This window comes from Malaya genurostris, chromosome 1 (assembly GCF_030247185.1).
Source record: "Malaya genurostris strain Urasoe2022 chromosome 1, Malgen_1.1, whole genome shotgun sequence".
In the NCBI taxonomy this organism is placed as follows: domain Eukaryota; kingdom Metazoa; phylum Arthropoda; class Insecta; order Diptera; family Culicidae; genus Malaya; species Malaya genurostris.
Genome location: NC_080570.1, coordinates 162,181,484 through 162,203,925, shown reverse-complemented (window position 1 = coordinate 162,203,925; position 22,442 = coordinate 162,181,484). Strand labels below are relative to the sequence as shown.

At 36.0% G+C, this 22,442-nt stretch overlaps 1 protein-coding gene across 1 annotated transcript in view; it reads right to left on the bottom strand.

The window, feature by feature from the left end:
• LOC131426560 (carbonic anhydrase-related protein 10) overlaps positions 1–22,209 on the bottom strand; it is a 211,287-nt gene extending 189,078 nt beyond the window's left edge. Inside the window, exon 1 of the mRNA XM_058589398.1 lies at positions 22,189–22,209. The gene's annotated coding sequence lies outside the window, so the exon portion shown is untranslated. The remainder of the gene's footprint in view (positions 1–22,188) is intronic.
• Between the last annotated feature and the right edge of the window lie 233 nt (positions 22,210–22,442).

Here is a 22,442-nt window from a genome sequence, read left to right as displayed (position 1 = left end):
ATTGTCACGTTTTGTTCGTATGGGAATGAAGATTTAAGTAAGCAAACCGATCCGTTGACAAAGTAAAACATTTTTAAGCTTACAGTATTGAAGCTTTGGAATCATTTAAATTAGGAAAATCCATTAACAAAATATCGAGGATCAAGCGCTGCAAATTAGATCCGAAAAATCTATCGCCAATAATTCTAAATTGGCCTGATAGTTACCAGAGAACCAAAATAAAATACTCAATTCAAACCAATTTTTCAATGGTATGCAATTGAAATATTCAAACGACGTTATCTCATAAGTTTAAGTTTAATGTTTCCAAATCGATTAGTTGTTGAATTAAATAAATCCATCAACAAATGACTGAGTTATAAGCGTTCAAAATTATGACAGAAGAATGTTACGCGATAAGTTTTGCATGTTTTAAATTGACACCCAGCCTCGGGAAGCGAAGTGTAAGGCATTTTTAATGGCAAAATCGACCAAAAATTTGCTAAATACATGGGATATTTCAAAAGAATCGGTTACCACGCTAATTCGGTTCTTCAATAGCTAGATGATATATAAGATACTCAAGCGAACACGGTGTTGCGCAGACACCAGGAAATTTCACCAACACATAAAGCAAAAGCGACAATCCAGCGAGCGAACGCATATACAATCCAGTCATCAGCTCACTGGACGAGCTACTTGTTTCATTCACAGTCAATCATCGACTAGGCAAAGAAATATTTTGCAGCCTATATTTATAGATTTCTCTTCATACTACGCATAACGATACGGTGTTTTTTATGCATGACGCAAAGCCTCCTATGCTGAACAAAAAGTTGACGTCATTTTGTACAACAGGGATTGGTGGATGAAAACATAGGTCGATTCCAACCATTTTTTCAATAGTTTAATATTGAAATACTGAAACGACGTCGTCACACATGTTTAAGTTAAAAGTTTCCGAATCGATTGGTTGTTAAATTATAACAATCCATCAACAAATGACCGAGCTATTAACGTTCAAAATTATGACACAAAAAGGTTACGCGACTATTTTTGAAACTTTTAATTGACACCCGACCCCATATAGTGAAGAGTAAGGCATTTTTAATGCCAAAAATCCGAACCGGAACTTGCATAAATTTTTTTACTCACTGGCAATGAGAAAGGCATCATTACACCACTAAGTGGATTAAAACTGTTTTTTTTGCTGTTACTATTTTCAAAAGATTTTTAAAAGAAGCTGCTGCCATCAGTCAGTAGAACTTGAAATGATGAGGTTCTTTTCAACTTCCACGTAACTCAAATCAATTCAATCGCAAGACCAGTGGAACTCAAAATTCCATCAGATTAGCATCCGTCGCAAATCCGTCCCTTCAACGTGGGACACGAAACCCGCTGCGATAGCAAAATTTTTCCAGCTCATCTCCTAACCAGCTGCGATGATGACTGGCTAATGATAACCGTGCCTGCCTGGCAGCTTCAGTTGAGAGCTGAGTTGAATTCCGTAACGCGACAGCATCAACACAACCCCCGCCAAGTGCCAGTGCTATCAAATCTAATCCAAATTCATTCTCTGTTTGTAGGTTTATGGGTCTGTGTGTGAGAGAGCGAGAACACTAGTATTTAGCAATGCGAATATATTCAGAGCCATAAATCCGTCGTTCGCAGTTCGTTTCCGGCTGGTTAAAAGCTTTCCGTGGCCTGTAATAACCCCGTCGCCTTTCGTTCCCCTTTTCCGTACATTCCAGTACAAGACCGTTAAGAAAAACACGCATTCCGGAACTTCTGACGCGTACACGATGATTTGAAATTGCCCATTCAGGCTTGAAGGTTGCAGATCTTTCCTGAACTTTTTTGATCTTCTAGATCAAAGTAGTCTAGAAAAATCGCAAAACTATTTTGTTGATGTCACCGATGGAATTGTTCGTTTGATTTTCCAAGCCTACTAATTTCCTCAACGTCCCGGTTATATTTCTCTACAAAAAACGCAATTATGTGTCAGACCAACTGAAACTGAGCATCAAATCAGTGTGTAGAACATCCACAATCCCATGGCCACTAAGAGCGGCTCCAGCGCCGGCTCGGCTCTGCAGAAACCTTGTGCTTCATCATCCGGTTTCAGACTACAGGCAGCAGCACGGGGTGGAAAAAGGGGAAAAGTGTGCGGCATGAATACGAATTAAATAAAGCAAATTAAAAGTAACGTCATTATCGTTGGTGTGCTGTTTTTACGCCATATTCTGCGGAAGACGAGGGTGTGTTTGGCTGAGCGAAGAGTCACACCACCGGGTTACAAGGCTAATAAAAAAACGGGGTAATGAAAGTGAGCTTTGCAAAGAATGTTGATGTTAGCACCTCTCCTTCCAGACTACTGCCGTCCCGAAGGAATCTCGTTTTTGCTACTTAAATTTGATGGAAGCATTTGATTGCAGTGCCAATCCGGAAACTTATTAGCAGTGTAAAGTGAGTTCGCATTCTACTCTACTAACGAAACTAACGAAAATTACTATGCCAAAAATGTTCTACTAAAAATCTAGAGGCGATTGTGGATTTATTGAACCATCAGAAACAAGTTGTTTGGGTGGCGTTAGCAGTTCATCATAAACTGCTGATGCACTGATGAGTCGAAGACGGAAAGTAAAAATAGAAAATAGTCATGTGCGCTTGACACAAACCACCGCGGTACCAAAACTTCAGTTCCAACAAAATTAGGTCTGTCGGATACGTCACCTTTACGATCATAACTCCGAGACCGAAAGTTTCCGCCATACGCTTTTCGAACTAGATAGAAAAAATCAATAATAGCTTTCAAACGAACTAACGAATGTTGAAATCGGCTCAGACATCACCCAAAAAAAAAATGAACTAATAGAGGAATGTGCAGTCTGTCGTTTACGCCACTTATAAACATATGTCCTCGGGACCAGATGTGTTCGTCATATGCCTTCAGAACTTGATCAATGGCCTGAAATGGCTTTCAAACAAGCCCAAAGTTGTTGAAATCGGTTAAATTACCTCCGAGAAAACCGAGCGAAATGTCAAAAATTTGATCTGTCGAATTCGTCACATATACGATTATAACTCCGAAGCTAGAACAGTCTGCCATGAGTCTTTCCAGCCTAGTCTGAAAATGGATTTGAAATGAGCTTAAGATTGTCGATTTATTCATCTCCAAAAAAAATTAAACAATTAGACAAAAATGGCGTATTCTTCAGGATTATAAATCCGAGATCACAAGTTTTCGTCATACGGTGTTCAAACTAGATCCAAACAAAAAGCAATAATAGCTTTCAAACGAGTTAACGTTCAGTCGGTCGTACCGCCAATTATAAAAGTATGATTCCGGAACCGAAAGTATTCGTCGCAAGCCTTCATAACTTGACCAATAAGTCTGAAATAGCTTTGAAGCAAGTCCAATATTATTGAAATAGAAGAAATCTTCTCCGAGAAAATCGAGCGGATAGACAAAAATATGACCTGTCAGATATGTAACTTATGCGATTATATCTTCGGAATTCCAACCCGTTCGATGGTCTGAATATGGCTTTGGAATGATGATAAGATTATATTTATTTATCTCCAACAGATTACACGGTTAGACAAAAGTGAGATCTGTCCAATACGTCACTTATACGGTTATAACTCCGAAACCAGAAGTGTTTGCCATATGCCGTTCGAACTAGATCAATTAGTCAAATCCTTAGCTTTCAAACAAACTAATAAATGTTGAAATCGGTTTAGACATCACCGGAACAAACAAGCAGATTGAAGAATATGCAGTCTGTCGTTTACGACACTTTTAAAAGTATATGTTTGGAATCGAAAGAGTTTGTCATAAGCCTGAAAGGGTTTTCAAAGAAGCTCACTATTGTTAAAATCGGTTCAATCTTCTCCGAGAATACCAAAAGACAGAAATATGATCTGTCGGACTCGTCACTTATGCGATTATAATTTCGAGACCAAATGTGTCCCCCGAGTTACCCTTCGAACTAGATCAATTAGGCAATAACAGCTTTTAAATGAGGTAATGAATGTTGAACTTGATTCTGGTCTCATCTAGAGCATGGGCAGAAGAAGATGCAGTTTGTTAACGTTTACGCCACTCATACTAGTAAAGCTCCGGAACCTTGACCCTTCCGATTTTGATCAATGCCCTAAAATGGTTTTCAATGAAGCTTAATACTGTTGAAGTTGGTTTAATTCTTTTCGAGAAAACCAAGCGGACAGACAAAATTGTGATCTTTCGGATACGCCACTAAAGCGATCACATCTTCGAAATCAAAAGTCGAATTTGACCAATGAATCAATAATAGTTTTCAAACAAGCTTTCGAATGTTGAAATTGATTCAGGTTTCGCCGAAAAGAAATGAGCAGATAAAATTATGCGTAATCTGCCGTTTACGCCACTTATAATAGTATATCTCTGAAAAAATGTGATCTTTCGGAAGCGTCACTTATGCGGTTATATCTTTGGTCCGCCTTACGCCCTTCGAATTTGACAAATGATTCTATAACAGCTTTCAAACGAGCTTAACATATCCAACGATTCTTGGCGAAAGGGCTCTCCTAGAAACTGTTTGTGGCAAAATGCCCTTCAGGCTAATGACCATTTCTTCGTAATGGTTGTTGTTGCAATGAGCGAGAAAACGGTCGTTGGTGGAATGGATTTAGACAACATGGGTTTTGTTGAACGCTTCTATCCTATAAAATAACCAATTCGACGAAAACCTCAATCCTAGAGAAGCGATTTCGAATGAAAATTCGCTTCGCTGAAACGGTATAACGGCTTCCAGTGGAACGATTTTCGGCGAAATAATCCTTTCTTTAAAATGGCAACTCTATAAACAGTAGACAAAACGACTTTCAGTGAAACGGATTTCGATTAAATGACTTCCGGAGAAGCGAAGCTTTTGGAGAAACAGATTTTATCGAATCGCAATCCGAAAAAAACATTTTTCATGAATCGGATTTCAATGGAAAGGCTTTCGATAAAATGACCTTTCCGAAAAACTATCTTTTCGACGACACGGTTTTCAGTGAAGAAGCCTTCAGTGAAATGACTGTCAACCCATACGACCTTTTTTTCAAATTCAAAGCCGGTGAAATGGCCAAGGAAACTGTTTTGTGGTGAAACAGAATTCGATGAAATAATTTCCCTTTTTTGACCTTTCTTTGACGGCTCTCAGTAGAATGGCAATCGTCAAAATAGCTTCAGCCTAGTGACCATTTCTTCAAAATGACTGCACTTGAAGTGACCAACGAAACGACTTTTGGCGAAATGGATCTTAATGCAATTGCTTTCGGCAAAATGATCTAACCGAAACAAATGTCGTTTTGGTGAAATGGCAAAGCGACTTTCTGATAATCCACTTTCGGCAAAACTGTTTGCTGCAAAATGACCTTCAGACTAATGACCATTTCTTCAAAACGGCTGTCCGACGAAACGGTTTTTTTTGTTAAACGGATTTCGATGAGATGGTTTTCGTTGAAAACTTCTATTCCTATAAAAATACCCATTCGAAGAAACCCCATTACGGTGATGTGATCTTCAACGGAAATGCTTTCGGTGGAACGGCTTACGATAAAACGGTTTTCGGTGAAATGACCTTCAGCCTGCCTACCATTCCTTCCGTTCGTGAAATCGTGAAATGAAACTATCAGTATCTTACTTTTGAAGAGAGGATTCGCGTTGTGCAGCAAAACGTAATTCGGCAAAATTGCCAAACCTCTTCTCGTGGAAATCTTAAATAATTTGTAGGAAGTGCATTTACTTTTCAGAAACTGTGAGTTGCACAGAAATCGTGTCCAAGAAGAAGTAGAAAGGGAATCGATCGGGCACTCTCAAAAAAATATACGCTTGTATCCTGAATGGTATATTTTTAAAATATATTTTTTTAACTTTAACTTAAAGCCCAATCGTTACTGGCAGTGCGGATGAAAAAAATTGCGGTTTGTCGGTTACGTCACTCATCCCCGGAATCGGAAGTGTTCGCCATGCGAATTTAATCAGTGGCCTGAAATGGCTTTGAAACGAGTTTAAACTAATGTCACAATCGGTTTAGTCATTTCCAAAAAAAAAATCGAGCGGATTGATGAAAGTGTAGTCTGTCGGATACGTCTTTTTTATATCATTTATTTATACCCGGCTTTAACCTAGTTGCGGTCGTACACCGGGTCAGTCGAATACGTCACTTATACGATTATATCTTCGAGACTCGAGACTCGGACGCCGCCACACGGCCGTCGAACTATATCAATGACCGAAAAACCGTTTTACATATTTTGAAATATGACAAATTTAAAAAAAATTATTCTATTTAAAATTACAAAATAAGTCAAATTTTCGAATAAAATTTTGAAAAACGTTTTTCTTCAGTGTAGGGTGGGGGACACCTTTTCAAAATTCACCCTGTGGAAGAAAGGCAAAGGGAAAGGTTGTCAAAGACATCAATCAGATGACGACCTGGTGGAATAAGATAGCTAAAACGATGGACGAAGAAGGTGTGCGCCGCCTAATGAGCCGTGTTACAGGACAAATTCGAGAATTCCTTCGAAACCCTGACGAATTTTATTCGTATTTTTTTAAATATGAAGAAAACGCTACATTTGTATAAAAAAAAAGATTTTGAACTCAATAATAAATAACTGAAATACAGGCAGTTCTGAAATTCAGATTTTCATTTTCACTTCCAGAATCCAGATAAAAGATTCAGTTTTCCGTCCTGAATCGGAGGCCAGAATCGAGTTTTAGAATTCAGGAACTGAGTTCTCATTTCAGAACATGGTTCTGAGCCTGGATTTCGGAACCGAAATCTGGAACTGAGACCAGCTTCTTAATTCTAGACCTGAACTCTGGAACTGAATTTCGGTAATGAATTCGGGCCTTGGACCTGATTTTTGAAACTGAATTTCGAAACTGAATTTGAGGTTCAGAGCGGAGTTCACTTAAAAAATTTCCGTCCGGAATTCAGATTTAAAATTCAGGTTCAGAATTCTGAAACCGAAAAAAAAACCCAGGACCAGAATTTAGATCCATAGCCCAGTTGTATTTCCTGAATTCAGTTCTGAAATGCATCCAGGGTCTAGAATTTGGTTCCAAAACTGATTTTGGGAAACAAGGTTCTGAAGATTTTTGAACTAAACTCCGGATCAGGATTCTAGAACCAAATAACGAAGGTAAACTATGAATCCGAGTTCGAAAAACAGAATCCTGGACCGGAATTCTGTAACTAAAATCCAACTGCAAACCACCATCCAGATCCAGGGTCAGTGATAGGATGCAGATATGGAATTCAGTGCCGAACCAGAAACCTCTTCTAGAACAAAGATTTAATGATCAGTTCAACAATTCAGATTCAGTTTCCGAGTTTAGGTTCAGAACTCCGTATCAGAATGTAGCATCAAAATTGAGTTTCTGAATTCAGGTCCAAAATTCAGCTCTAGCATTCGACTCATAAAATCGGTTTTAGAGTTCCAGGTCCAAAGTTCAGAACCGAACCATCCATTTTATTCATATTCACGTCCTCCAGTTACGTCTTCGACATTACTCTTATTTCTTCCACGTCGAGTAATTTCGGAAATAAAGCACTAAAAGCTGCATACACAGAAATAAAAAATGAAACTTACACGGCATGTAAACCGATAGTACTATGAAATAGACATCAGTTGAAACGAGAAAGAAGCATGTCAGTTTTATTCGTATTCACATATTCGAGTTATGTCTGTGACATTATCCACCCGCTTTTTTTTCTATTCGACCTATTTTGGAAAAAATCTCAGGTACAGCTCATTTTTGTTGTCATTTTCTGACCATTTGAAAAAATTCTGGTAAATAAACTTTCGCACTTTTTCAAAAGACAGTCTGGATCAATTTTGAAAAAAAAACAAGGTAGGAAAGTGGACCAAATCCGAATAGGATTTGGCGCAAAATTCGTCAACAGTGTAAAATCAAAGTTGAGATTTCTGAATTTTTCAGTTATCACATACAACTGAAATTTTAACCATAGAATAGTGTACATATTTTCGATGGGATGGAAAAAGAATGATGTTGCTTCGTTGGTTCAAAATCTTATACCTCTTCTGAAAAATAATCTTAGAAAAGGCATAGTAAAATAAGACGCATTCTCGCCAAATAACTACGAAATACAGATCCTCTGATATCGCCTAATCTCAGCTCCAAATCTGTTAAATCCTCGACAATTCCCCGTCAAAATCCGGTAAACTCTCCAACGCTCCAACCGTAGCTTTTATCTTCCACTTTATTGTGCTGTACTTTCAAGTACATTGCGGTACTTTATACCGATTAGTCTTTCGATATCGAAGCGGAAGCGGAGAAAGAAACCAAAACGGAAAAGTATCGGAAAATCCGGTCCACAACAGCCAACAGTGGGTGGACCAAAGCAATAACAACGACATAATCGACCAAATGGAGCATCATCTCGCGACAAAACGATGATGATGATGATGTTGATCATCATCATTACAATCCACTTCCGGGGTTCTTCGAGATGCCGGAAACCGATAAAATTGTTTCACCTTCGTGCCATTCAGGGCGGTCGGTCTCCAGGTCAACTGTGGTGAACGAAAATCATGACGTTTTCAAAAAAAAAACAAACGGGAAAGTGATTTTGTTTCGATGAGCTCCTTCAGTTGAGCAGATTTTCGAATTCAAGTGGAGTGACAGTAGGCGATGAATTCTATGCGAATGAAGAGGTTGTGGCGAACTCATCGTCATGGCGACAATCGGTGGAGACGCGTGGTGATTTGTCAGACTGACTTGGGCCGATCTTAGTTAGGTCACAAATGTAATTACGAACCAAAAGGAAAGCAGGCTCCTCAACCAATAAAATTCAATTTGGATCAGCAAAAAAGCTTATCAGAAAGATTCCGATTGAAAAGTTCCCAACATTCCGCAATTCGATTCGAATTTAAACGAAAAAACTAACCTCACACAGACAGAGAAGAAGAGCGAGGGGCTGTTCTGTAATTTTAGATTGAAAATCTAAATTAAATCGACAGAGCAAATTGTTTGACAACCATTTGCTGCCGAGCAGTAGGAAAGACGATGAACCTCAGAATGATTCCTTCGACAGGACGACGAGCCGATAGTGATACCAGCGAGAGAGAGAGTGAATAGCCCAACGGTGTGGAAAAGTGAAGGAATGAAAAAAAAACTAATGAAATTTCACCCGGACTACCCGGTGTTCGATAAAAAGTTGCCAAATCGGAGAAATAAAGTTGTAGAACCCGTCCTCCATTGAGTGCCACACACTGGAAATCCACACACACATGCACATTCATGATTCTGATAGATATCACTTTATCCGAAGTGAAGTCTACTTTTAGGGGTGCAGAAAGAGAAAATATTAAATTTCCTTTCTGTGCGATTCTGATCCGTTCCGGATCCGGACTTGGAGCTTGAATTGAAGCCCCGAGATGTGCGCTTCTGCTCTGCTACTCTTCTGGTTAGATATTTGCTAGAAAGAGAGACAGAGAGATAGAAAAAAAGAAAGTTTCATATAGCAAAAATTCGTATCAAAACGGAAGCAAATATTGGGAAAGGTGTCTGCTGCACACTCTTGGAAAACCGGTGTCAAATCCGTCATATTCATATTCCGATCGGATTGGACTTCGTCTCACCGTCCGAGAAGGATGAATTTTAAAATGAAATTTTTCGCACGAATTTGGCTTCCCGTGACATTTGAAATTGTAGAGGCGAAAAAAAACTGCAAATCTTCGCTCCGGGCAGGGCGAAAGATGTGCCCATCGCAGTAGGCCTTCTCTCCATTCTGAAGAGTGTCATCACGGGAGCAGCAGCAAGAAAAAATCATGTGTCATGAAATGTGAGAAATGGTGGCAATCTTGTTTTGCTTCCCGTGTCAAACACGAAATCACCAGGAAATCGAGGAAATGGAAATATTAATATCGTTTCGGATTCTTCCGTGAGTGTGTGTGTATGTGTGCATCACTTGTTTGGCTTGTTGTAAACGCCAAAGGCAACGAATGCAATGGTTCCGATTTGGATTTTTTAGGAAAAAAAATGTTGGAATTAAAATCAATGAAAACGAAAGAAATATACCAGAAAGGCGGGTGGGTAATGTCACCGACATAACTGGATAACGTGAATACCAATAAAACTGTCTTGGTTTTTACACACTTCCGAATGATTCCGATAATCGTTCGTATTAATTGATTGATTGTATGAACTAAAGACTCCCAAAAAGTATGGACGCACTTTGATTTTGCTGTAAATAATTCACAAGTGTTAGATATTCAAATTTTATTAGATATACTGATAATATTAGACTACAACAACAGAATATTATTCTCAACATTTGCTACTTAGCCCCATTGTAGACTAGCTGGCGCACCTTCTTGCGAACGTTCCTCATTGAATTCCGTACAGACTTCTTGGCGACAAGTTTTGACACTTTTTTCTAATCTTTTTCGAACTGTTGAATGGTTTCGGCTGTGAAAGTGAAATTTTTGGTAGTATGCCATTCTACCGTTGATTTCGAATAGTGGCAAAAAGCAAGATCTGGCCAGAAGACAACAGGATCCTTGTGGCTTCGAATCATGGGTAGAAGTCGTTTTTGTAAACAATCCTTGATGTATATTTCGCTGTTCATTGAAGCAGTGGTGGTGAAGGGTTACGGAATTTTACCGCAGCTACAAATTGCTTGCCAGACCATAGCTTTCTTACCAAATTTTTCGATTTCAATCGATGTCTCGGACTGGTTTAACACTTGCCCTTTTCGCACCGTATAATATTGTGGTCCCGGCAAGGATTTGTAATCGAGTTTCACGTAGGTTTCGTCGTCCATGATTATGCAGTTCAAATTTCCAGCAAAAATCGTATTGTACAGCTTTCGAACCCTCGGCCTGATCGATGCTTCTTGTTTTGGACTACGTTTTGGTTGTTTCTGCTTCTTATAGGTTCGAAGATTCAAACGTTCTTTAGCACGAAGAACATTTGACTTCGAAGTGCCCACTTTTTTGGCCACATCCCGAACTGAAACCTTCTTCTTTTGCTCGAACGCCTTCAGTACACGTTTATGCAACTGAGGGTTAGCAGGACCTTTTTTTCGACCCGTTTTCCGTTTATCCTCACCGAACTTCCTGATTGCATTTCGCACGGCTTTTTCACTTACTCCTTCCATTTTTGCTATCTTTCTCAGTGACAGTCTGCGTTCTGTGAACCTTTCCAACGTTGGCCTGCGGAAAGTCTACGCATTTCGAAACAAACTAATGACAACGAATAAACAACTGCACAAGTGGTTAGAGAAGAGTGTAAACAACAAAACGCAGCCATAAAAATTGACAGATTCTGAACCATTGCGAAATGGCAGCGGTTTTTGGTTGCGTCCATACTCTCTGGGACAGTCTTTAAGAAAATAGAGACCAGAAATCATTCACCAGAAAAAAAAACAATGTACAGAAAACCTAGCCAAAATCGATAAATAGAGACCGTGAATCGAAATCTGGATTTCAGAAACCAGCAACTGGAAAATCAAAACCAGAGAAACTAAAACATAGATTCCGAAGACAAAAAAAACTCAAAAAAGAGACAATGAACCAGAAATCGGAAAGAAATTAAATTATCAACCAGAGACCTGAAAATAGAAACCTTAAACCATAAATCTGATCTTAAAATCCTGTAATAAGACAGCAGGCACCAAAGCTTTGAAATCGGAAACCAAAAAACGAGAATCTAGTAAACAATACATTAGAAGTCAGAAAACAAATGCAGAAACCAGCAATTAAATACAAAGAAATGAAAGTTGCTAAAAACAGTGGGCTGAAATCATGAAACCCTAGAGAACAGACTTCGGGGTAGAGATCTGAAACTGTGTAAGAAATTTAACGGTTGTTTTGGTAAAACGATCGCCAATTAGAGCAATTCGTCTTTAGAGACGCCTATTGCCCTATTGCCTATAGAGAAGCCCAGCAATCGCTCTTGAGTTCGAACTTGCATACAATGGTGATTCATGTATGGAAAATCGTACGCAACGGTGATTTTGAATGCTTTACAAAAGTTTTAAGGAGAAGTTTATATGACCTAAAACCTGAAAAAAATTGAAAACCGGAGATCAGAAAACAGAAACCAAAAGTCGATAAACGTTTGTTTATCGATTTTTGGATTCTGTGGCAAGACTCTCCATTTCAGCGTTTCCGGGTACTTTTTGACCACTTTTACGACGTGAGGCCGAACATTGTCGTGTTGGAGGATGACTTTGTCATGTCGCTCTTGATATTGTGGCCGCTTTTCTTTCAGTGCGCGACTAAGGCACATCAGTTGCGTTCGATAGCGATCTCCTGTGATGGTTTCACCCGGTTTTTGGAGCTCGTAGTAAATCACACCGAGCTGATCCCACCAAATACAAATCATTACATTGGCGCCGTGAATATTCGGTTTTGCCTTCGACGAAGTAGCATGCCCGGGCTTTCCCCATGATTTTCTGCGTTTAGGATTATCGCAACGAACCCACTTTTCATTACCTGTTACGGTTCAATGAAAAAACCCCAGTTGCTCACATACAAATAGACGGCGCTCGATGTCCCTCGGTTTCAACTCGTACGGCACCCAGTTTCCTTCTTTCAGAATCATGCCCAGGGCCTTGAGACGTTTCGAAATGGCTTTTTGCTGACTCACTCGCAACGATTCGTCAAACTCTTCTTGGGTTTGGCACGAATCTTCTTCAAGCAATGCTTCTAGTTGTTCATCTTTGAAGGTTTTTTCTCTTCCACCACCATGTTTGTCTTCGACATCGAAATCACCATTTTTAGAACGTTGAAACCACTCCGGACACGATTTTATTAAACTCAGAGCAGCATCACCGTAAGTTTCTGAAAGCATTCGATGCGCTTCAGTTGCATTTTTTTTTTCGAATTGTAACAGAAAAGTAAAACTTCTCGCAAATGGCGAGAATTGGGCACATAAATAGACATTTTCGAGCGTGAATAATACGAAAACAAGAACAACTGTCACTGAAACGGCGATGACAATTCGTTAGGCACTGTACACACACTCACTTTAAAGGCATTATCATCTATCTATTTTGAGCAGCCTCAGCCGGTACAGTCACCTATCGGAAAACGGCGGAAGCAAAGTTGTACACCTGATAGAAAGATGAAATATTAACGAGAGATTTCAACATGATACAAAAAATCGGACAATCCTGACCGGATTCTCTACTGGTGGTGCCATCTTTCGTAGAACTCTGGAAACTTTCTTCTAGATTTAATATGATTTCCATTAATAATGCTTTTAAAATTGAAAACAGAATTTTTAGAGAATGTTTATTGTTTTTAATTTACGAAATTCACATTATCCTGTGATGATAGTAGCTAAGTACAAAATTCGCACTTGTTCGACTGGATAAATCCAAATCCAGAGTGCCAAATGCAATGTCACACTTGGCACCAAAACCGTTGAGGTAAAAGTTTACAGTCGTTTCTCGGTTCGGACACGATATACATATATTCTGTTACGACATCCGTCGACAAAATTTTGCCTTGTGTAGGAATGAGTTCGGTCCCCTGATGCGGCATCACTCTGAGGCACCCCCCTTGGATTCCCCCCGATTCTCGGCCGAATGAAAAGCGCATAACTTTGGTTTGCTTTATGTGTGCATGTTTTGTGTTGTCTCCAAAGTCAATTTCCGGTATTTAAATGCAAATACTTGTACGAACGATGACTAGAGTGGCCATCGCTTTCGTTGCTCTCCCCGAGTTAGTCTGTGTGTGTGTGTGTGGTTTGCGGATTTTCGGTTTCGGACGCTCTTCCACAGGATATCGAACCGAGCTGGAGATTGTGAATAGTTTAAGTTGAAAAATATTGGTTACGCTCCTCTCCTCGGATCAGTAACCTCATCAAACTTTTATCCGGACAAGCGAATAATGAGATTAGGCGAGTATATTATCGATATCATCACCGAGTGGATAATAGTTCTAATCCGAGCTTGGGACACCAGTTAGTTTGATACTCACCACCACCACAGAATGAAACCGAAAATAAAAAATCTCGTTCAAACTTTCTCCTGATACTGCCGTGGCTGCGTCGTTGCCCTGGGAGCTTAATAGCCTGAGCGCATCGAGATCGAAACCAGCCACAGCCAACTGTGATGGTAGAACACATCAATTTAAAAACTTCACTGCTCTTCGTTCCTCCGTTCGTCCGGCAGAGTTTGACGCTTCTATTTTCGGCAACACCCAATTTTGCGGGTGTTTGCGGTCCAAAGGAAATTGATTTTGGAACCGCAAATCGTCGTGCAACGTAATATTAGTTCTTGCTTGCGTCAAAAAAAAACAAAGAAGAGGAGGGAAGGTGTCGTCGACTGCCAGAAAACTGGCGAACCGAAAGAGTACAGTGCATTTCATCATTCAATTGAGGTCGAATTGGTCGGACGCGGCGGAACGGGTGAACGGGTTAGAAGAACCGATTCCGGGCGTTTTGCAGATAATATCGTTTTTCGCTTTGGGGGAGTCACTACCGAAAAGTTATCCCTGGAAGCCAACGGAAATGAATATCTATGTGCATCATGGGAACAGTTTGAACAGTTGATGCTCCGCTTGGCCTTTGTCATGCCCGGAGTCTCATATACCATTCTATTCAGTTCATTGACATCGAAAAATGTATTTGTGTAAGTGTCATCATCAATAATTACGCCAAGATCTTCTATCTCTCGCACGAGATCAATTTTTTTATCGTGCATTCCAACACAGACATCTTCACTTATTCGGTTCCGCGAACTCATCATGAACTTAGCTTTACTTATGTCCTGATGGTTTCTGATTCCAATTCACCGTTTTTCTTGTTCCCGTTTTTCTATTAACTAGTCTCTATTTTTCTGTTCATTAGTTTTAGGTTTCTTGATACTGGTTTTTGATATTTACTTCCTGATTTCTGGATTATACTTTCTAATTTTAGGTTTTCCGGTTTTCGATTCCTGCTCTTTGCTGTCTGTTTTTCGTCATCTATTTTCTGCTAGTCTGAATTTATATTTCGGTTTTATGATTCCTGATTTCCTATTTTGTTTATTTTAGTTGCTTATTTCTAGTTTCTGATTTCAGATTTTCGGTTCACGGATTTCTTGTGAATTCCAATAGAGGGTTACAAATTTTTTGATTCGGAATGCTTTTTTAATTGATATCGGTTTTCTGTATTTGCATTTTCAGTTGCGCATTTCAGGTTTCTGTTTTTTTTGTTGGTCTTGATTTCTTTCTCGGTTCTCCGGTTCCTGATTTCCAGCTTAGTATTTTTAGTTTAACATTTCAGGTTCTAGTTTTCTGGTTTCTGATTTATGATTCTCGGGTTTCTTGTGATTTTTTTTCAAGTGTTGGAGATTTTTTGTTCCATTGTTTAATTATTATTTTGATTTCGGTTTCCTGGTTCTGGATTACTGGTTGTGTATTTTTAGTTTCACATTTTTTGTTTTTGTTTTCTGGTTTCGGATTTTTAGTTCTCTTTTATTCTCTTTGAACTATAACTGAGAGTTTAAGCGACGACACGACCTGCCACTCGTCTACCAAAACTGTATCGTAAATTTAACTACCCCTCAGTAACTGGAAATGTCAAATCGAAAACGCTAGTGAATTATTTTAAACTGGCAGCACAAGTTGATATATTTATTGATTTTGAATAACAGTCACCATAACCTTGGTTACTGCATATCGAAGGCAAGATGAATGTAAACAAAATAAATTTCAGATAGGTTATTATATTACGGAACATTTTAATGGATTTACCTGACTCGAGCGAAATATAAAAATTGAGGAGTATGAGTTATGTCTTTTATAAAGCCAAGTTCAAAATTCAGGTCTTGACTTGAAACCGTTGTGTGAGAAGGAAGACATGGAAATGACCGACAACGATCTGAGCTAGGCCAGTGCTCTACGGTACCTGCATATCGTACGGTAAAATAATTTCTTTGTGGAATTCCACTAGTAATCCTCTAATAGTGGCCAACAAGGTGAAATACTGTTTCCACTGCTGCGCAATCAACCGACACAAAACAATTTTGACGCCGGCATATTACACCGAATCCTACTATCCAGAAAAACTAGCAGTTGAAGTGTACGGATGAATCGCTGGAAGCAGATCATTGCCCTCGTTCGTTGGTTTCATCCATAGATTCGATTAAATTCCGAAAATCGAGTTCATTTGAATGCATTTCTGCTTGATTTGGACAAAGTTTAACACTAATAGAAATATTCCACCGCTTTCAAAACATGTTTATTTGTTTTGGGGTTCCTTGGTAACTAGTCCATAGCAACTTAAACAGTGTTGCTCGAGAAGATTATTTTTATCATTTACAAGGGGTCGCTAGATTTGTGGTAACTGGCGGTGAATCGTTAGAGAACAGTTTTAATGCTGATTTTTCTTCGGAGTGCCTGGTCGTGTCGTCGGTTTAAGTTTTCTGATTTTGTGTTTTTAGATTCACATTTTAAGTTTCTGTTTTCTGGTTCTTGATTTATTATTTCAGGTTTTTGGGGCTCTTGTGAACTCTAATTGAGAATTTAAGACGTTTTGTTACGGAACTCCTATTCTGATTTTCGTTTCTGATCTCAGATTTTGGATTTCTTTATTCTGTTTACCTTTTTTTATTTTTCTTATTTCTATGTTTGTTTCTGTTTTTTTGTACCTGTTTTCTGATTTTTCTGCTTTTTGAATTCTACTTTTTGATCTTTAGACTTATGTTTCTGTTATTTTTACGTTTCGTCTTTGACTCATCAGTGCAAAGCAGTTCAAATTGAACTGCTTAGTGCTAAACTCGGCAGTTCAATTTGAACCGCTAAGCAGACGTAAAGTTTCTGCTACTTTCAGATGTTTATGTTTCTGGTTTTCGGTTAAAGTTTTCGATCACTAATTTCCGGTCTATGACTTTCTTGTTTCTGATTTTGAATTCTGGTCACTTCATTCTGATTTCTATTTACTGCGTTTTTATTTCTGATTTCTGGAATTTGGTTCTACTAAACTAGTTTCGGATTTCTATGTTCTGTTTTCGGTTCCGAATTTCCGATTGTTGTTTACCGTTATCAATACTCTGAATTCTCGTTTCTTGCTTTTGGTTCCTTTTTTCTTTTTCCTGATTACTGGTTTCTAGTTATTTGATTTTATTTTCTCAATTGTTTTTCATACCTTCTAGTAAATAGCAGCTGGTATCTAAATTCTGTTTACTAATTTCCTGGTTTTGGTGTCTGATTTTCAGTGTTCTCTTTTCAGATTTTTGTTTTAGTTTTTAGTTTCTAAATGCTGGTTTTTGTTGTCCGGTTTTTGTTTTCAACTTTCAAATTTCTAGTTTTTGCTTTCAGGACTTTGATTTTAGGTTTATGCATTCTGGGTAATAATATTTGGGGTTATTTTTATTTTTGTCTATAATTTTAGAATGCTTTAGAATGATTTTTATTTTTTTCCTATTTCAAGTTTTATTTTTGTTTTCTCTGTTTTCATTTTTTGAGTGCTGGTTTATGATTTCAGTGTTCTCTTTTCAGATTTTTGTTTTAGTTTTAAGTTTCTAAATGCTGGTTTCTGATTTTTGATTTCTGGTTTTTGTTGTCCGGTTTTTGTTTTCAACTTTCAAATTTCTAGTTTTTGCTTTCAGGACTTTGATTTTAGGTTTATGCATTCTGGGTAATAATATTTGGGGTTATTTTTATTTTTGTCTATAATTTTAGAATGCTTTAGAATGATTTTTATTTTTTTCCTATTTCTAGTTTTATTTTTGTTTTCTCTGTTTTCATTTTTTGAGTGCTGGTTTATGATTTCAGTGTTCTCTTTTCAGATTTTAGTTTTAGTTTTTAGTTTCTAAATGCTGGTTTCTGATTTTTTATTTCTGGTTTTGGTTTTTCGGTTTTTGTTTTCAACTTTCTAATTTCTAGTTTCTGCTTTCAGGACTCTGATTTTAGGTTTATGATTTCTGGGCAATAATATTTGGTGTTATTTTTATTTTTGTCTATAATTTTAGAATGCTTTAGAATGATTTTTATTTTTTGAATGTTTTAGAATGAGTTTTTTTTCCTATTTATAGTTTTATTTTTGATTTCTCTGTTTTCATTTTTTAAGTACTGGTTTATGATTTCAGTGTTCTCTTTTCGGATTTTTTCTTAGTTTTTAGTTTCTAAATGCTGGTTTCTGATTTTTGATTTCTGGTTTTTGTTTTCAACTTTCAAATTTCTAGTTTTTACTTTCAGGACTTTGATTTTAGGTTTATGCATTCTGGGTAATAATATTTGGGGTTATTTTTATTTTTGTCTATAATTTTAGAATGCTTTAGAATGATTTTTATTTTTTTCCTATTTCAAGTTTTATTTTTGTTTTCTCTGTTTTCATTTTTTGAGTGCTGGTTTATGATTTCAGTGTTCTCTTTTCAGATTTTTGTTTTAGTTTTAAGTTTCTAAATGCTGGTTTCTGATTTTTGATTTCTGGTTTTTGTTGTCCGGTTTTTGTTTTCAACTTTCAAATTTCTAGTTTTTGCTTTCAGGACTTTGATTTTAGGTTTATGCATTCTGGGTAATAATATTTGGGGTTATTTTTATTTTTGTCTATAATTTTAGAATGCTTTAGAATGATTTTTATTTTTTTCCTATTTCTAGTTTTATTTTTGTTTTCTCTGTTTTCATTTTTTGAGTGCTGGTTTATGATTTCAGTGTTCTCTTTTCAGATTTTAGTTTTAGTTTTTAGTTTCTAAATGCTGGTTTCTGATTTTTTATTTCTGGTTTTGGTTTTTCGGTTTTTGTTTTCAACTTTCTAATTTCTAGTTTCTGCTTTCAGGACTCTGATTTTAGGTTTATGATTTCTGGGCAATAATATTTGGTGTTATTTTTATTTTTGTCTATAATTTTAGAATGCTTTAGAATGATTTTTATTTTTTGAATGTTTTAGAATGAGTTTTTTTTCCTATTTATAGTTTTATTTTTGATTTCTCTGTTTTCATTTTTTAAGTACTGGTTTATGATTTCAGTGTTCTCTTTTCGGATTTTTTCTTAGTTTTTAGTTTCTAAATGCTGGTTTCTGATTTTTGATTTCTGGTTTTTGTTTTCAACTTTCAAATTTCTAGTTTTTACTTTCAGGACTTTGATTTTAGGTTTATGATTTCTGGGTAATAATATTTGGTGTTATTTTTATTTTTGTCTATAATTTTAGAATGCATTAGAATGATTTTTATTTTTTTCCTATTTCTAGTTTTATTTTTGTTTTCTCTGTTTTCATTTTTTGAGTGCTGGTTTATGATTTCAGTGTTCTCTTTTCAGATTTTAGTTTTAGTTTTTAGTTTCTAAATGCTGGTTTCTGATTTTTTATTTCTGGTTTTGGTTTTTCGGTTTTTGTTTTCAACTTTCTAATTTCTAGTTTCTGCTTTCAGGACTCTGATTTTAGGTTTATGATTTCTGGGCAATAATATTTGGTGTTATTTTTATTTTTGTCTATAATTTTAGAATGCTTTAGAATGATTTTTATTTTTTGAATGTTTTAGAATGAGTTTTTTTTCCTATTTATAGTTTTATTTTTGATTTCTCTGTTTTCATTTTTTAAGTACTGGTTTATGATTTCAGTGTTCTCTTTTCGGATTTTTTCTTAGTTTTTAGTTTCTAAATGCTGGTTTCTGATTTTTGATTTCTGGTTTTTGTTTTCAACTTTCAAATTTCTAGTTTTTACTTTCAGGACTTTGATTTTAGGTTTATGATTTCTGGGTAATAATATTTGGTGTTATTTTTATTTTTGTCTATAATTTTAGAATGCTTTAGAATGATTTTTATTTTTTTCCTATTTCTAGTTTTATTTTTGTTTTCTCTGTTTTCATTTTTTGAGTGCTGGTTTATGATTTCAGTGTTCTCTTTTCAGATTTTTGCTTTAGTTTTTAGTTTCTAAATGCTGGTTTCTGATTTTTGATTTCTGGTTTTTGTTTTCAACTTTCAAATTTCTAGTTTTTACTTTCAGGACTTTGATTTTAGGTTTATGATTTCTGGGTAATAATATTTGGTGTTATTTTTATTTTTGTCTATAATTTTAGAATGCTTTAGAATGATTTTTATTTTTTTCCTATTTCTAGTTTTATTTTTGTTTTCTCTGTTTTCATTTTTTGAGTGCTGGTTTATGATTTCAGTGTTCTCTTTTCAGATTTTAGTTTTAGTTTTTAGTTTCTAAATGCTGGTTTCTGATTTTTTATTTCTGGTTTTGGTTTTTCGGTTTTTGTTTTCAACTTTCTAATTTCTAGTTTCTGCTTTCAGGACTCTGATTTTAGGTTTATGATTTCTGGGCAATAATATTTGGTGTTATTTTTATTTTTGTCTATAATTTTAGAATGCTTTAGAATGATTTTTATTTTTTGAATGTTTTAGAATGAGTTTTTTTTCCTATTTATAGTTTTATTTTTGATTTCTCTGTTTTCATTTTTTAAGTACTGGTTTATGATTTCAGTGTTCTCTTTTCGGATTTTTTCTTAGTTTTTAGTTTCTAAATGCTGGTTTCTGATTTTTGATTTCTGGTTTTTGTTGTCCGGTTTTTGTTTTCAACTTTCTAATTTCTAGTTTCTGATTTCAGATTTCTGATTTATGGGTAATAATATTTTGTGTCTGATTTTTATTTATAGTTTATAATTTCAGAATGCTGGTTTCCGATTTCTGCCTTTTGTTACCTGATTTCTAGTTGCTAGTTTATGAGTCCAGACTTCTAATTTCTGATTGACCGCATTTTGTATCTTTCTTTGTTTTCGTTTTTTCAGAATCCGGGTTCTGTTTTCTGATTTCGGGTTTTCAATTTCTGGTTTCTGATATTTTTTTTTGTTTTTATTTTTTTTGTTTCTAGTTTTTACATTATTCTTTCTGGTTTTTGGTTTCTGATTTCTTTATTATTAGTGTAATAGTTTCATAAACGTTTGCTGGCCCGAGACGGGAATGACCTTAAGACTCTAAACCGTATAATTGAAAAAAACGTTTCTGATTTCAGATTTCTGATTCATGGGTAATTATATTTGGTGTCTGATTCTTATTTTTTGTCTATAATTTCAGAATGCTGGTTTCCGATTTTTGATTTCTGCCTTTTGTTACCTGATTTCTAGTTGCTAGTTTCTGAGTCCCGACTTCTAATTTCTGGTTGACCGCATTTTGCATCTTGCTTTGGTTTCTTTTTTTCTGAATCCGGGTTTTGATTTCTAATTTTGAGTTTCCAGTTTCTGGTTTCTGATATCTTCTTTTGTTTTTTGATTTTTTTTTCTTTCTAGTTTCAACATTATACTTTCTGATTTTTGGTTTCTGATTTCCTTGTTATTAGTGTAATGGTTTTATAAATGTGAGCTGGCCCGAGACGGGAATGTCCTTAAGACTCTAAACTGTATAATAGAAAAAAAAAATATAAATATATTTATCTTATGTTTAACTCAATATGGGTTTAACGATTTATAATTTCACTAAAATGTTTTAGGGTCTAGTATAATGTCTGCAGCGTTTTCGTTTTTTGATATTACCTAAAAACACATTCAAACCCTTGCTTTTTATTCACTTTTATTCAGTGTCTTGCTGATTTCACATTTGGTTTTTTATTTCTAATTTTCTCTGTTTTTGTATTTTTATTTGTACATTTCGTCTTGGATGCGACAGAACAACACAGTTCCAATTGCGGTCCATAGCTGTTCCACTTGAACCGCTACGCACTTAAATTTATTAAATAGGTCCGAAAATCTAGTTAAAAGTTTTCTATTTTTTGTGAGTTTTTTATTTGTAAAATTTGTAAATATTAAAATTTTCCTTTACTAATGTTTGCTTTGATGTTTTTAATTTTCCATTTTCTTGTAATTTTTTACATGAATTCTAGTTTCTTCGGTTTTTCTTTTGTCCTGTTTCTGTTACTTTTTCCATTTATCTTCTATACCACCATTTTATTTAGTGTGACATTTTATATTTATCTTTTTGCATTTTTTTGCATCGTTATAACTTAGACTTTTTCATAATTTCTAAACACTAGTTTATATTGTTTAGTTTAGTCAGCTTTTGATTTGTAATTACAACAATACGTTCAATCTTGTTAACTCTGATTTGTTAGATCTAGTTTCTAGTCTTTACTTATTCTAGATTTTTCTTAGTTCTTGATTTTTTTTCATTTTCTACCCAAAAAAAAAAGTTTAATATGCGCCTTAAATGCATAATTCAAATGCGTATTTCAGCATCTTCTCTTGTTTGCCGCGTTGTCACCGATTTATAGTTTCTACTTACTTTTAGTTGGTTCTAGTTTTCCAGATTAAAATTTCTTCAGAGGGTTTTTATGCAAAAAAGTTTCCCATAACCTAATTAATCTTCATCGTTGAACAATGAGTACCACCGTACGCCGATCCCACAAAAACACTGAAAGAATAAGCGTATGGTTCGCCTTGTTTCATCTATGGTAAATTAAACGACAATAACAAAAACACAGCTACGACAATAGATAGTCAGAATACGTACGCGTCGTTTCTTCATTGCACTGCAGA